Source organism: Ostrinia nubilalis, chromosome 1, assembly GCF_963855985.1.
Source record: "Ostrinia nubilalis chromosome 1, ilOstNubi1.1, whole genome shotgun sequence".
Classification (NCBI taxonomy): Eukaryota; Metazoa; Arthropoda; class Insecta; order Lepidoptera; family Crambidae; genus Ostrinia; species Ostrinia nubilalis.
The window spans coordinates 95,001-110,000 of record NC_087088.1 but is presented as its reverse complement, the minus strand read 5'-3'; the positions used below and the strand labels follow the sequence as shown (position 1 = coordinate 110,000).

Here is a 15,000-nt window from a genome sequence, read left to right as displayed (position 1 = left end):
ACGTCTCCGTCGATCGCTCCGAGGCCGCCGCGTGGGTACCGGACCGCGTGGTTCCGCATTTCGCGAATTTTCGGTTTTTCGCTGAGTTTCCGCGACTTTCCGCGAGTTTTCCGTGTCCTTGTTGTGCTGTACTAATTGTGTTGTGCGTAATTACTGTTTAATTAGTGTTTTTCGTCGGATTTGTTACTGCCGGCAGCTGGCCGCGTGCTTGGCTGCCCGGACGGATATTTTGTTTTTGGAGTGCGATAGGACGCGGTGTTGTGCTCGTTTGTGTTGTGGGCGCATAGCGCTACAGTGTCCCTGAAAATTTCAGACCTTTTAGGCCATTTTCAGGGAAAAAACGTGTTAAAAGTGAGGTTATGTGTGGTGCGCGTGCAAAGCACGTGGCGGCTGACACTGACACTGACAGGTGACAGGTGTCAGTTTTGACAGGTTTGAGAGTGTGCCGGTGACAGATCTGACGTTTTTGACAGATCTGTCACTTTTGACATTTTTCTGACATTTGACATTTTATTTGACATTTGTGTGACATTTGTGTTCGGTGTTGCCAGTTTGTTGCTTTAATTCCATAGACTAAGTAAAGTTAACTTTTGGCAAAAAAATTTCCGAGCGCGCGTTCGCGCCTCGAGCGACTCGACCCCTATATAGGTCCGAGGTACTGGTTTACGTCGCCGGAATCATAAACCCGCGAGACTATCTCTAAAATCGTCTCCCGGCGACCAACATCGGAATATTCGTCAGCCGTGCGCGGACGAATCGTCTCCCGGCGACCGAGTTGGGAACATTCGCCAAACTTTTAGTGTGTGTGAGCAATGTCCCGTCGTGACGAGGACGTGTCCCCCTTCGCCCCCCGGCACAGCCTGGGGCGCAGCCCGCCCTCTACCCCCACCACCGCAGCCCCCGTTGGACCCTCGCTGACCAGCGAGAAGCGCCCGTTGCCGTCTCCGGAGGAGGTGCCGCCGCAGCGGCAATGTGTGGAGCGCCGCGCCACCGCGCAGCGCTCGGTGCCGCCGGTGGGGGGGATACTCACCACCGCCACCCCCCGCCCCACCCCTCCCCCCCGGAGGACCACCCCGCCCCGCCCGACCACCGCGGCTCCCGCCGCCCCCGCCCCCGTCTCCGCGTCTGTCGCTGCCTCGGCCGTGTCGGCCGCCCTCGCCGACGCCACCGCCACCGCCACCGCCACCGCGCCCGCATACTCGCCGGCTGACGTCGAGCCAAACAATTGGCTCACTTCGGCGTCCATCGGCGAGCTGTACGCCCGCATGGATACCATCTTAAAAAAGTCGGTTGCGGTCGTTAACGGCCCGGGCAGCAAGTTAAACAAGGCCGACATCGGCCTCATCGCTGCCATCGCCCAGGAGGCCCTCGCCATCCAGGGCTCGACGGGCTTCCGAGCTGCGGATGCGGTTGCGCGCGCCGACACCCTGGGCAGGCAGCTGGCCCACTCCAACGCCTTGCTTGAGGCGAAGGAGCGTGAGCTGGAGGCCCTGCGCGCGCAGCTGGACGCAGTGAGGTCAGCCCCCCCCACAGGACCAACGGAAGCCGCCCCGCGCCGCCCCACCTTCGCGGATGTCATAAAGACATCCGCCAGGGAGTACCCGATGCCTGCACCCAGTGGCCCCGTCCTGGCCGTGTACCCGGCGGAGGCCAACACCAGCATCAAGACCGCCGAGGAGACCAAAACGGCCTTGAAACAGGCCGTCAACCCGCGCACGACCCGTCTGCAGGTGGAGCATGTCCGCAAGGTCGGCAACGCCGGAGTGGTGGTGCAGACCACCAGCGTCGAGGCCGCGAACCGGTTCAGGGCCGCGGTCCCTGACACCCTGCGGGTGGTCGAGCCCCGCCCTCGCCTGCCTCGTGTGGCCATCCACGGCCTGTCTGCGGACGTAAAGACCGACGACTTCCTGGACATGCTCCATGAGCAGAACCTGGAACTGGACCCGGAGTGGCCGCTTGCCCGCCTGAAGAAGGAGGGCAGGGTGGCCTTCAAAAGGAACCGCCAGCGCAGCCGCGACACCGTTGTCATCCTGGAGGTGACACCGGATCTTCGCGCATGTCTCCTCAAGAAGAGGACAGTTTACTTGGTGTGGGACGTCTGCCGCGTAGAGGACTACGTGAGCGTGACGTGCTGCACCAAGTGCCAGCTTTATGGGCACCCGGAGCGGTACTGCCGGTCCGCTGAAGCGTACTGCGGCAAGTGCTGCAGTACGGAGCATCGATCCGCCGAATGCACTGTGGAGACTCCACGCTGCGCTACCTGCACCCGTTTCAAGAAGCCGGGTGCAGAGGGACACACCACCGCATCTCCGCAGTGCCCAGCGCGTGTCTTCGCTGAGAGCCGCATGGTTGCCACCACCAACTATAGCGTTCGCTAGCGGGATTCTTCAGGTAGGGCAGATTAACCTGGCGGGCGCGGCGCTTGCCACGGAGGAGCTGCCGGCGCTGGCGCGCGAGCTGGGACTCGACATCGTTCTAACCCAAGAACAATACTCGAGGTCCCAGTTCATCATCCAGTCCGGCCCCACCTCCCGTGCGGGCGTCTTCGTCTGCCGGCCGGATCTCACCGTCGCTGCGCTTCACCACCTGTCCACGGTCGATTGCTTCGTCGTGCATGTGCGGGAGGTCGACGCCTACCTGGTATCGGCCTACTTCAAGTACGGCGACAGCATCGACCCGCACCTTCAACACCTGGAGACCGTTATGGAGGCCTTACGCGGTAAGACCGTGATTGTCGGCGTGGACAGTAACGCCCACTCCGTATTGTGGCACTGCACGGAGGAGCAATGCCGTGGCCGAGGCCGCGTCGAGGACCATCGCAGGGACGCGGTCGAGGACTTCATCCTCGGCCGCTCCCTCCTACTGCATAACACTGAAGGCCAACCAGCTACCTTCAGCACTGTCAACGGCGAGTCCAATGTGGATCTCACCCTATCCACAAGGGGAGTACGCATCTCCAAATGGAGAGTGCACCCGGAGGCCAGCACATCTGACCATCGCCTCATAACATTCGAGGTATGCCAGCCGTCCCTTAGATCGAACTTGGAGCGCACAGAGCCAATCGAGGAGCCTCGGGGGTTTCGGGATCGGGGGGTCAGTTGGGTCTACTTTCGGGACACGGTTCACTGGAGCATGGGTCGCATCGACTTTCGCAAGCCTGCCAACGAGGTAAGCAGGGACTTCACAGACGTGATAGTCCGGTCTGCTCAAATAGCCCTCGGTCACAAGAGGAAGACCCGGGAAGCAGGCTACGAATGGTGGACTCCTGAGCTGGATCGGCTTCGCAAGAAGTGTGGCGCTTCACGCCGGGTGTGGCAGAGGTCGCGGAAGCGTGGTGGCCTTGCGGAGGAGGTGGCAAGGGACGCGTTTCACCGCGACCGGACGCTGTATCGGAGGAGGAAGGAGGAAACCGAGGTCGCGTATTTCCGGGGGCTTGCCGAGTCCGGCAACCAAGACCCTTGGGGTCTGGCCTACCGAGTCGCCAGCGGGCGGAACCGTCCTCCCGCTAACGTGGTCAACGGCACGAAGTTCGCCGAGGGACACGCGGGGAGCGTTGATGAAGCCATGCACGGTCTTGTGCATGCGCTGTGCCCGGACGACGATCCGTCTAAGGACACAGCGTACCACAACCAGGTGCGGACCTCGGCTGCCATCCTCCCTGCGGGTCCCGCCGCCCTTCCTCCTACTCGTGAGTATTTGGGAATCATGATTAGGCAGTTGCCTAACACGGCACCAGGGCTCGACGGGGTCACCGCCAGGATTTTGCGCCAAGTCTGGGCCGCTGCATCGGTGGAATTCCATTTGGTGTATGCCCGCTGCATAGATGAAGGCGTCTTCCCGGACGTCTGGAAGGACGGTCGTCTCGTGGTCCTGCCAAAGGGCAACGACAAGCCGCTCACCGATCCAAAAGCGTACCGTCCGATCACGCTTCTGTCCGTCCTTGGTAAGTTACTTGAACGTGTCATGCTGTGGTGTGCGCCGCAGATATCCAGTGGCATTTCGGACTGTCAGCATGGGTTCTCTCCGGGTAAGTCCACGGTCTCGGCACTTGACGCCGTCATAGGTACCGGCAGGACGTCCACAGCGCGCTATGTCCAAGCGATCTTCCTTGACATTTCTGGTGCGTTCGACAATGCTTGGTGGCCCATGATCATGGTCAAGGTGAAAAGGGGAGGATGCCCGCCTAACATCTATAAGATGTTGGCGAGCTACTTCTCTGGACGCCGGGTTGGCCTGATCGCGGGTAGCCGGGTGTTGTGGAAGGTCTCCACCATGGGGTGTCCGCAGGGATCCGTGCTCGGACCAACACTGTGGAACGTCCTGATGGACGACTTGCTGCGATTGCCATTGCCAGGGGGGGTTAGCATGGTGGCTTACGCCGACGACGTCACCATTTTGATCGAGGCAAACTCGAGGGCTGCCATAGAAGCAGCGGCCGCCGAGACCCTAAGTCTGGTGACCGACTGGGGCGTCCGTAACAGACTGGGCTTTTCCCCTGCCAAGTCATCCACGATGACGATCAGGGGAAAACTCCAGAGACCCCCAGTCATTCGCTTCGGAGGTGCGTCGATCCGTTCAGTGAACGTCGCAACCGTGCTCGGCGTGGCAATCGACAGCAGTCTCCTGTTCTCGATGCATGCGCAGGGGATCGTAGATCGCGCGGCCAAATGCTTCGGGAAGATGTCGCGTGTGTCGGCGTCTTCCTGGGGCATTCGTTACCCAGGCCTTCGCATTTTGTACCAGGGCACTTTTGTTGCAACCCTTGCGTATGCAGCGGCATGCTGGTACGAGCGCCTCTCGGTGCAGTCCATGCGCACCACTATTCTCCGGGGGCAGCGGCCTGCACTGGTGCTACTGACCAAAGCTTATCGGTCGGTCAGCACAGCCGCGCTCCCGGTGCTTGCTGGCGTATTACCCGCGGACTTGGAGGTTTCCCGCGCTGGCATGACGGACGTGGCCCGCAGGGACACGCCCAGGGACGCGATGGGCAGACGGAAACGACAAATTTTGGAGTCGGTGCTGGATACTTGGCAGACCAGATGGAAGGGGGAGACGAAGGGTCGCGAGCTCTTTCAATTCTTCCCCGACGTGGCTGGGAGACTCGGCATGCGCTGGGTCGTACCAGATTATGTTACTTCCCAGATACTTACGGGGCATGGGTGCTTTAACAAGCGCCTGTGCGATATGCGTCTCCGGACCGCCGCGGAATGCGAATGTGGGGAACGTGAAGAGGACAGGCACCACGTTCTGTGGTCCTGCCCTTTGTACGAAGACTTACGCCAAGCTCTGCTTCAGGGAATCGTGCTCGAGAGACCCGGACCTGCCTGGTATTCCGATCTCGTCTCTTCGGAGGCGAACTTCGCCCGGCTGCGCGAATTTGCGTACGGCTGGCATAGGAGGAGGACCGCTAGCGCTGCACGGCACCAGATGGTGTCATCCGTGCTGTGTACGTCAGGCCCCAGAAGGGGGAGAACTGCAACTTAGGGACAAGGACATAGAAAAATAACTTGTAGGGAGTCAAGAAGTGTGGCGCGGTGGAGTGCAATCTGCCGTAGGCAGCCGCAATTCCGCGCACACCTCCCGCGATTCGGCCAGTATAACCGCAAGGTTGGTATGGCCATGGGTGGTGGTGGGTTGTCCCTATCTACTATCTAGCGAAACCACAGCCAAGGGAACGGGCTTGGGAGAATCAGCGGGGAAAGAAGACCCTGTTGAGCTTGACTCTAGTCTGGCATTGTAAGGAGACATGAGAGGTGTAGCATAAGTGGGAGATCGTTTCGGCGGTCGTCGCTGAAAAACCACTACTTTCATTGTTTCATTACTTACTCGGTTGGGCGGAAGCGGTGCGCGGTCGATTTACTCGGCGGGCGCACGGTGTTTCGTTCCAAGCGTGCAGAGTGGTGGCGTGGCGGCAACGCTCGTCACCGTTTAAACTCCCGCGTGATCCGGTTCGAGGACACTGCCAGGCGGGGAGTTTGACTGGGGCGGTACATCTGTCAAAGAATAACGCAGGTGTCCTAAGGCCAGCTCAGCGAGGACAGAAACCTCGCGTGGAGCAAAAGGGCAAAAGCTGGCTTGATCCAGATGTTCAGTACGCATAGGGACTGCGAAAGCACGGCCTATCGATCCTTTAGTATAAAGAGTTTTTAGCAAGAGGTGCCAGAAAAGTTACCACAGGGATAACTGGCTTGTGGCAGCCAAGCGTTCATAGCGACGTTGCTTTTTGATCCTTCGATGTCGGCTCTTCCTATCATTGCGAAGCAAAATTCGCCAAGCGTTGGATTGTTCACCCATCAAAAGGGAACGTGAGCTGGGTTTAGACCGTCGTGAGACAGGTTAGTTTTACCCTACTGATGGCGTTGTCGTTGCGATAGTAATACTGCTCAGTACGAGAGGAACCGCAGTTTCGGACATTTGGTTCATGCACTCGGCCGAGCGGCCGGTGGTGCGAAGCTACCATCCGCGGGATTATGCCTGAACGCCTCTAAGGCCGAAGCCAGCCTAGCCGAATCCGGCAAGGATATGCTCACTGTGGAGCCCCGAGAGTCGGGAGGCTCTAAACAATGTGACTTTACTAGTCGCGCTTTACATCGTAAGGTGCGACGTCGAAGCCCATTTGAATCGCAGAGATCGGTGCGGTCGGTTTAACACGTGCACCATGGCTCTGAAGGTTCGAATTTACCTCAGTTCGATGTCGGGGCTCGGAATAGTCTGTAGACGACTTACGTTCCTGGCGGGGTGTTGTGCTCGGTAGAGCAGCGTCGTGCTGCGATCTGTTGAGACTCAGCCCTACGCCAGGTGATTCGTCCGAGGACGATCGTTTTCTTTTTTTTAATTTAACAAAATGTGAACATTCGTTTAAACGTTTACCATTCATTCATTCATTCAGTGCAGGTTCCACGATCAGTCGTTTTAATTTTCGTTATTTAAGTCTAACAAAATTTGAACATTCGTTTAAATTTTGTTAGACTTAAATAACGAATCAGTTAAAATTTGTCTTCTTGTATGTTTTTTTTTAGTTTATAAAAAACTAAAATATATTATAAACCATACCTATTTTTATTTTCTTTTGTTCACAGGTACATAGTTGAATTCGTCCAATCATATAAACGGCGCCTTCAACTAGAGGATTCAACACAAAATCGGTATGTTATTGTATTTATTTATTTTTAGAAAACGTACGTGGGTTCCTTTAAGTTTTTTTTTTTCAGCTTTGCAACCTTTTACTCACTCACTGCCCCAAAATCCAAAACCAACAAAATATTAGTTTTTCCAAAAAGTTACGTTTTCAAAAGTTAGGTTATGAAAAGTTAGGTTTTCAAAAGTTAGGTTATGAAAAGTTAGGTTTTCAAAAGTTAGGTTTTCAAAAAGTTGGATTTCATAAAGTTAGGTTTTCAAAAGTTAGGTTTTCAAAAAGTTGGATTTCATAAAGTTAGCTTTTCAGAAGTTAGGTTATCAAAAGTTAGGTTTTCAAAAAGTTGGATTTCATAAAGTTAGGTTATCAAAAGTTAGGTTTTCAAAAGTTAGGTTTTCAAAAGTTAGGTTTTCAAAAGTTACGTTATCAAAAGTTAGGTTTTCAAAAGTTAGGTTTTCAAAAAGTTGGATTTCATAAAGTTAGGTTTTCAAAGGTTAGGTTTTCAAAAGTTAGGTTTTCAAAAGTTAGGTTATCAAAAGTTAGGTTTTCAAAAAGTTGGATTTCATATATTTAGGTTCTCAAAAGTTAGGTTATCAAAAAGTTGGGTTTCATAAGGTTAGGTTTTCAAAAGGTAGGTTTTCAAAAAAGTTACGTTCTAAAAAGTTAGGTTTTGAAAAGTTAGGTTAGGTTAGGTTTGGTTTGATTTTTAGGTTATTCCAAATGCAAAAACAAAAAAATACATTGACCTGGTCAGCGGAGTTGTAAATAAATTAGGCTTCGCGCGCAAACGGAGGTCGCTGGTTGGTCGCGTCGCGATTGTCGTTTGATTGATGAATGATGCCGATGTTTTTTTGTGCAGCTACTTTTTTTAAAAATGAATAATGATTATAATGTTTTTTTTTTATGACATAAATAAAATTTTAAAAAATGTAAAAATTGAAAATAGATGACATTGAATACAATATATTATTTTTTCTTTTTTATATTACATTTAATAAATAATTAAAATAATGAACGATAATTTAAAAGTAAAATATTTATTTATGCATTTATTTCACTACTCAAATTCGTAGTATATGTTACGGTTAATGTGATAAATTGAAAATTATGAATAATCGCCGGTCGTTATGAATAATTACCGACAGGCTTGGTAAAAGTGATAAATTAATCACATTTATCAGTGATTATTACATAATGTAACCTTAATACTAACAAATACCATAAAAGAGAGAACACCGGCTCGTGTACAGCGCTCATGTGCAGCCTCACATTTTGATATCATATATTAAATATAATTTGGCAAAATGAGTTTGGAATGTTTTTTTGCATAACATTACTTTGCCATATTTAGTTTATACACACATAAATGATCTCATATTAATCATCACATTTACCAAATCATGAGGTAATTATTCATAATAACCGGCGATTATTCATAATTTTCACATTTATCATATTTACCGTAACATATAAATTATTACTAATTTTTATAAAATTTCGTTGTGTAGAAAATAAATATAATATTTTTCGTACACGAGCGACACCTATCGAACCGCTGGCGTGTGTGAAGAAATTACGTGGGTGCCTGCCACTAGCGAGAGGTGCGCAATTGTTTCAATAGATGGCGCTTTAGCAGTATTTCTTGGGTAGTGATGTAGCATAACATTCTGTAGATTCGAGTATCGATATTATTTTATTTGTATTATTATGAATATCAAAAAATAATAATATTATTATTATTATCATCAAATTAATAAATGTTTTAAAAATGTAAAAAATGTCGATGTCTATAATTAGTTGATAAATTAACGATAAAATTAAATAATGTTACTGTATGTATATAAGCAATAGATTATACTGTTGTTGGTATTTATTTTCACTACATACGTATACTTGCATAATAATGAATGATTCTGTGTGTTGTGTTATTATTAAATTTATACATAATTTAACTCTTTATTCACTATCGACTGTTACACGTCACTACCCGAGAAATGTTGCTAAAGCGCCATCTATTGGGATAATAGCGCACCTCGCGCTAATGGCACCCACGTCAGCGGACAGTGAAGTTCGGTCGGTTCCCGACAGGTGTCGCCCGGGCGCGGAAATATTATGTCCTTGTCTCAATCTTCACACAAAATTGAATTTAAATCATACCTAATAGTAATAATAATATAATTTACTGTGCAATAATTTGGGTACTTACATAACACACTTTTCAGTAATCATTGCAATAATAAAATTATATTATCACCACTACAGTCTTGATTTTTAATTCGTTTTTTGGCAATTCAGATGTATTAAACCTCTTTTTGCTTTGAATTGTTGGAATAAAGGTAATAAAAATATGAAACTGAATTACATCAAGTACAACTAACAAGTATGATTGTTATTGTTTGTTTTGTGAATTCAATGTACACTAATTATTATGTACATTTTAGAGATTGAATAGAAAAAATAACGCGTTTTTAACACAGTAAAACAACATAATAATAATTATTATTAGTTTAAAAATAATATTAATATCATAAACGAAAATATATATTGACTAGCGGCCGCCCGCGACTTCGTACGCGTGAATCCCGTTTTTCCCGTGGGAATTTCGGAAATTCCTTTCTTAGTGCACCTCTACGGTACCTAAGCTACGTCCCTTCCAAATTTCAAGTGCCTACGTTTAGCCGTTTAGGCTGTGCGTTGATCTGTCAGTCAGTCAGTCAGTTTCTCCTTTTATATATTTAGATGATCATCAATCATCATTGTCGTCATCATAATCAACTTGGATTATAAAATTGGCATCTTGTTAAATTAGCTATTTTATGAAACGAAGATTTTACTAACAAAGATTTACATAAAAAAAGGTTTGTAACCTATGGATATTGGCCAGCGAGTCCAGTAATAGAAAAATAATGTCCTTAATTTTATTGTAACTTCAAAAATATGATAATAAAAACTCAAATAAGCATTTTAAAAGGATCAGTACATTTTTAAATTGAAACCTTAAATTCTTTGAAGGTTTATTTTTTAATTTGTGGAAATGCTCTCCATTTTTTATTAGTGGATATGTTTTAATGTTGACAACACTTCTAAAATGTCAAAATTCCGTGTAATTAAAAATCTAATCAGACTTCAGGTACCGATAGTGTTGTACATTTTGTCTATTCTAGACAAATGTCTTAAAAACTTGGTGCAAAACGACGTTATTAATTATAATTTTAGGTCTTCAAAAGTTTTAAGTAATTTCAGGGATTACAAATTAGTTTGATTTATATATTAATATAAAATTGCATAATTACATAACACACTCAAACATTTTAAGTGCAACTGTTGTTTATTTATAATTGGGTATTTAACAAAATTTAATTATGTACTTAACTTTTTAAAAGGCCTAATTTTATACACCCACTATGGTATATATTTATTAGTTAAAGTTTTGAATAGTTTTGAATATTAATCATATACATCAATTAGTTTTTTTGTTTGTTTTTCCAACAAATCACGAAATAGGAAAAAATGTATCAATACAACTAAAAATCTTAATTTCTTTATTAAAAAAAAGTCGTGATTTATAATAATAATTTCGAATTAACAAAAATAATTTAATATTTTTTGTTCTTAATACGAAAGTTTTTTTTTTTTAATTAATTATTTTATTGTATTTATGTGTTATTAATATTATTAATTTTCCTATTTCGTGATTTATGGGGTGTCGCTTTTAACACTTTAATCGCAATCAATTTTTTTTTTTCTGTATCATCTTTTTAATAAAAAAAAAAAAAGGATCATCTAATCTAACCTAACCTAACCTAACCTAACCTAATCTAACCTAACTTTTTTTTTAATTATTAATTATCTGGTTATACATATAGGGGGTGTGTCACTTTAATTTTTTTTTTTTTTTTTTTTTTTTTTTTTTTTTTTTTTTTTTTTTTTTTTTTTTTTTTACACTTAGCATTTAAAGCTGCGCGTGCGCAGCAGCGTACGAGCATAGCGTTAAAAATGTTTCTTTTCCATTCGCGGCTTCCACTCGAGAACCGAGAGAGTGTACAGACAAACGCGACGTCGGCGGCGTCCGGCCGAGCGAGATCAGTAACACAGCGACCGCCGTGCGCAGAGCGCGCGCGCACGCTCAAATGTATTATAAACATGATGCGCGCGCGCAGCACACTCTGCGTACGACGGATCGGTGCGTTTATAAGTTGTGTTTTAAAGCAAAGTGGTGAAAGAGTTGATGAAACTTTAACTTTTTCACTCTGTATGTACACTCTGTTGGCGTCTGAGGTTTCGGATGTTCAATGAGATTGACGGGACTTAGTGTGTGGCTCATTGGACGCTTGTTAAACTTTGTAGATCTACGGATGGGTTGTATGATCGAATTCGTAATAAAGATCTGTCTCACTCGGGCAATGTGTCCGCGCTATGTGCAGTTATCTGTGCTTTTGCATACGCGCTTCGACTGGCCACTTTTTAATACGCTTCGTTGTAACGCTTCCCGCCACATTAACCTTACATAAGGGCGATGATGGCTTTTTAGCGTTTACATCAGCGTATCAAATATATGTGTATATTTTTATGTATTCTATAGCACACACTCACAACACGCAAACATTTCAATGATGTATATGTCTCTGTAGTGATGGTGTCGACAAATCGTGAGAGGTAGGGTGGTTTTTCCAACACCGGGCTGACATATCGTTCATGATACGAAATTTGTTAGATTTTATTATAAAATGTGATGAATGAATGTTATGTCTATGCGAACGTTCAGTGTGGGCGCCTCTGTGAGCGCTATGTGGGTGTGTTTTTCTAGCATTCTATATTAATTTATAGAGTGTTGCAAAGACTCGCCTCACGACACACGTTGTAACTGCGAACAGTGTACACAGTAGTCAAGCCCAGTTCGGTCGGTCAAACGTCGAATTGGGCTATAGACACCAAACACACTCTTCGTTAATATTCTTTAACGAGAGCTATCATATGTATAATAATATGTGTAAGCTCCCTGGTTGATCCTGCCAGTAGTTATATGCTTGTCTCAAAGATTAAGCCATGCATGTCTCAGTGCAAGCCGTATTAGGGCGATACCGCGAATGGCTCAATATATCAGTTTTGGTTCCTTAGATCTTACTCAGTTACTTGGATAACTGTGGTAATTCTAGAGCTAATACATGCAATCAGAACTCTGACCAGTGATGGGACGAGTGCTTTTATTAGATCAAAACCAATCGACGGAGGGCCTCGCGTTCGAAGTCGTTAATTTTGATGAATCTGGATAACTTTTGCCGATCGCACGGTCCAGCACCGGCGACGCATCTTTCAAATGTCTGCCTTATCAACTTTCGATGGTAGTTTCTGCGACTACCATGGTTGTCACGGGTAACGGGGAATCAGGGTTCGATTCCGGAGAGGGAGCCTGAGAAACGGCTACCACATCCAAGGAAGGCAGCAGGCGCGCAAATTACCCACTCCCGGCACGGGGAGGTAGTGACGAAAAATAACGATACGGGACTCTTACGAGGCCTCGTAATCGGAATGAGTACACTTTAAATATTTTAACGAGGAACAATTGGAGGGCAAGTCTGGTGCCAGCAGCCGCGGTAATTCCAGCTCCAATAGCGTATACTAAAATTGTTGCGGTTAAAAAGCTCGTAGTTGCATTTGTGCGCCGCGCTGTCGGTGCACCGCATCCGCGGTGATACTGACACGTTTGCGGAGCATATCGTCGGTGAGCCGACGGTCAAACGTCGGTTCAATATCAAAATCCTATCGCGGTGCTCTTCAGTGAGTGTCGAGATGGGCCGACAATTTTACTTTGAACAAATTAGAGTGCTCAAAGCGGGCTCAAAATGCTGCTTGAATATTTCGTGCATGGAATAATAGAATATGATCTCGGTTCTATTTTGTTGGTTTTCAGAACTCCGAGGTAATGATTAATAGGGATAACTGGGGGCATTCGTATTGCGACGTTAGAGGTGAAATTCTTGGATCGTCGCAAGACGAACATCAGCGAAAGCATTTGCCAAAGGTGTTTTCATCAATCAAGAACGAAAGTTAGAGGTTCGAAGGCGATTAGATACCGCCCTAGTTCTAACCGTAAATATGTCATCTAGCGATCCGCCGACGTTACTACAATGGCTCGGCGGGCAGCTTTCGGGAAACCAAAGATTTTGGACTCCGGGGGGAGTATGGTTGCAAAGCTGAAACTTAAAGGAATTGACGGAAGGGCACCACCAGGAGTGGAGCCTGCGGCTTAATTTGACTCAACACGGGAAATCTCACCAGGCCCGGACACCGGAAGGATTGACAGATTAACAGCTCTTTCTTGATTCGGTGGGTGGTGGTGCATGGCCGTTCTTAGTTGGTGGAGCGATTTGTCTGGTTAATTCCGGTAACGAACGAGACTCTAGCCTGCTAAATAGGCGTCGTCATTTAGGTGTGCGTGGCTCACGTCACGCAACTCACTGGCGACGTATTAAAATTCTTCTTAGAGGGACCGGCGGCTTCGAGCCGCACGAGATTGAGCAATAACAGGTCTGTGATGCCCTTAGATGTCCTGGGCCGCACGCGCGCTACACTGAAGGAATCAGCATGTTCTCCCAGGCCTAGAGGCCCGGGCAACCCGTTGAAACTCCTTCGTGCTGGGGATTGGGGTTTGCAATTATCCCCCATAAACGAGGAATTCCTAGTAAGCGCGAGTCATAAGCTCGCGTTGATTACGTCCCTGCCCTTTGTACACACCGCCCGTCGCTACTACCGATTGAATGATTTAGTGAGGTCTTCGGACCGACACGCGGTGGCTTCACGGCCGTCGGCGTTGCTGGGAAGTTGACCAAACTTGATCATTTAGAGGAAGTAAAAGTCGTAACAAGGTTTCCGTAGGGGAACCTGCGGAAGGATCATTAACGTGTACGTTCACATGTGATACACAAGTGTCATGTGGGAATGATCATACAATAATCCAGACACAAAACAAAAGTTCTGATCGAAGGAAGGTCTCGTTTAATTATGAGATCGTTCGACGATTGGCGTCGTACGATATTCTACGTGTACAGATTGAAAATCCGCGATCTCAGTAGTTTTCGTACGTTCGTAAAATGACAAATTCATGCGGTTGAAAATTGTATATTTTTCAGACATTTATAAAATTATTATTATTATTGTTTATTTATAACCACTATAAACCATTACCCTGGACGGTGGATCACTTGGCTCGCGGGTCGATGAAGAACGCAGTTAACTGCGCGTCATAGTGTGAACTGCAGGACACATTTGAACATCGACATTTCGAACGCACATTGCGGTCCGTGGAGACACATCCAGGACCACTCCTGTCTGAGGGCCGGCTGCATAAAAACAATGACCACACTGCGCCGAACGATCATGTCTTTCGTGCGCAACTGACGGTTCTCGACTTGGTCGTGTACACTCGTTGTATGCATTTCGTTGGGTCCGTTCAAATATTCGATATTGTCGTTCGCTAATTTCACACACTCGTTCGTGACCGTAGCGCGACTCTTCGATATGTGTCTGTATGTGCACATACCGCCCACCACCCACCCGGGTGGTGTGGTGGTGGTGTGTACTAAGGGCAAATCGTGTCAAGAGAGAGCGCCACAACTTCGAACGTGGTGATAACATTGTGATATTGTGTCGAACGGCGACAGTAGGCGGACTCGACGTCCGAAGTGACGCCACTCGATGTCGTCGTTTTCGTCTGCACCAAGCGTGCACGACGATGACGGCGTCGTCGTGTGCGTCGACGGATATCGTGTCTGCCTCACATTTTATCGTTGGCCTCAGATCAGGGAGGATCACCCGCCGAATTTAAGCATATTAGTAAGCGGAGGAAAAGAAACTAACTAGGATTT

The 15,000-nt window shown here is 47.2% G+C and overlaps 2 non-coding genes and 2 pseudogenes across 2 annotated transcripts; all 4 read left to right on the top strand.

Moving 5' to 3' along the window:
• LOC135077438 (large subunit ribosomal RNA) overlaps positions 1-6,807 on the top strand; it is a 9,586-nt pseudogene extending 2,779 nt beyond the window's left edge.
• Positions 6,808-12,131: 5,324 nt separating this feature from the next.
• LOC135077369 (small subunit ribosomal RNA) lies at positions 12,132-14,034 on the top strand. Its single transcript, XR_010258449.1, has one exon. It is a non-coding gene; the product is annotated as a small subunit ribosomal RNA (ribosomal RNA).
• Positions 14,035-14,317: 283 nt separating this feature from the next.
• On the top strand, positions 14,318-14,474 carry LOC135077286 (5.8S ribosomal RNA). The gene has a single exon (XR_010258437.1). It is a non-coding gene; the product is annotated as a 5.8S ribosomal RNA (ribosomal RNA).
• A 449-nt stretch (positions 14,475-14,923) lies between these two features.
• LOC135077444 (large subunit ribosomal RNA) overlaps positions 14,924-15,000 on the top strand; it is a 9,061-nt pseudogene continuing 8,984 nt past the window's right edge.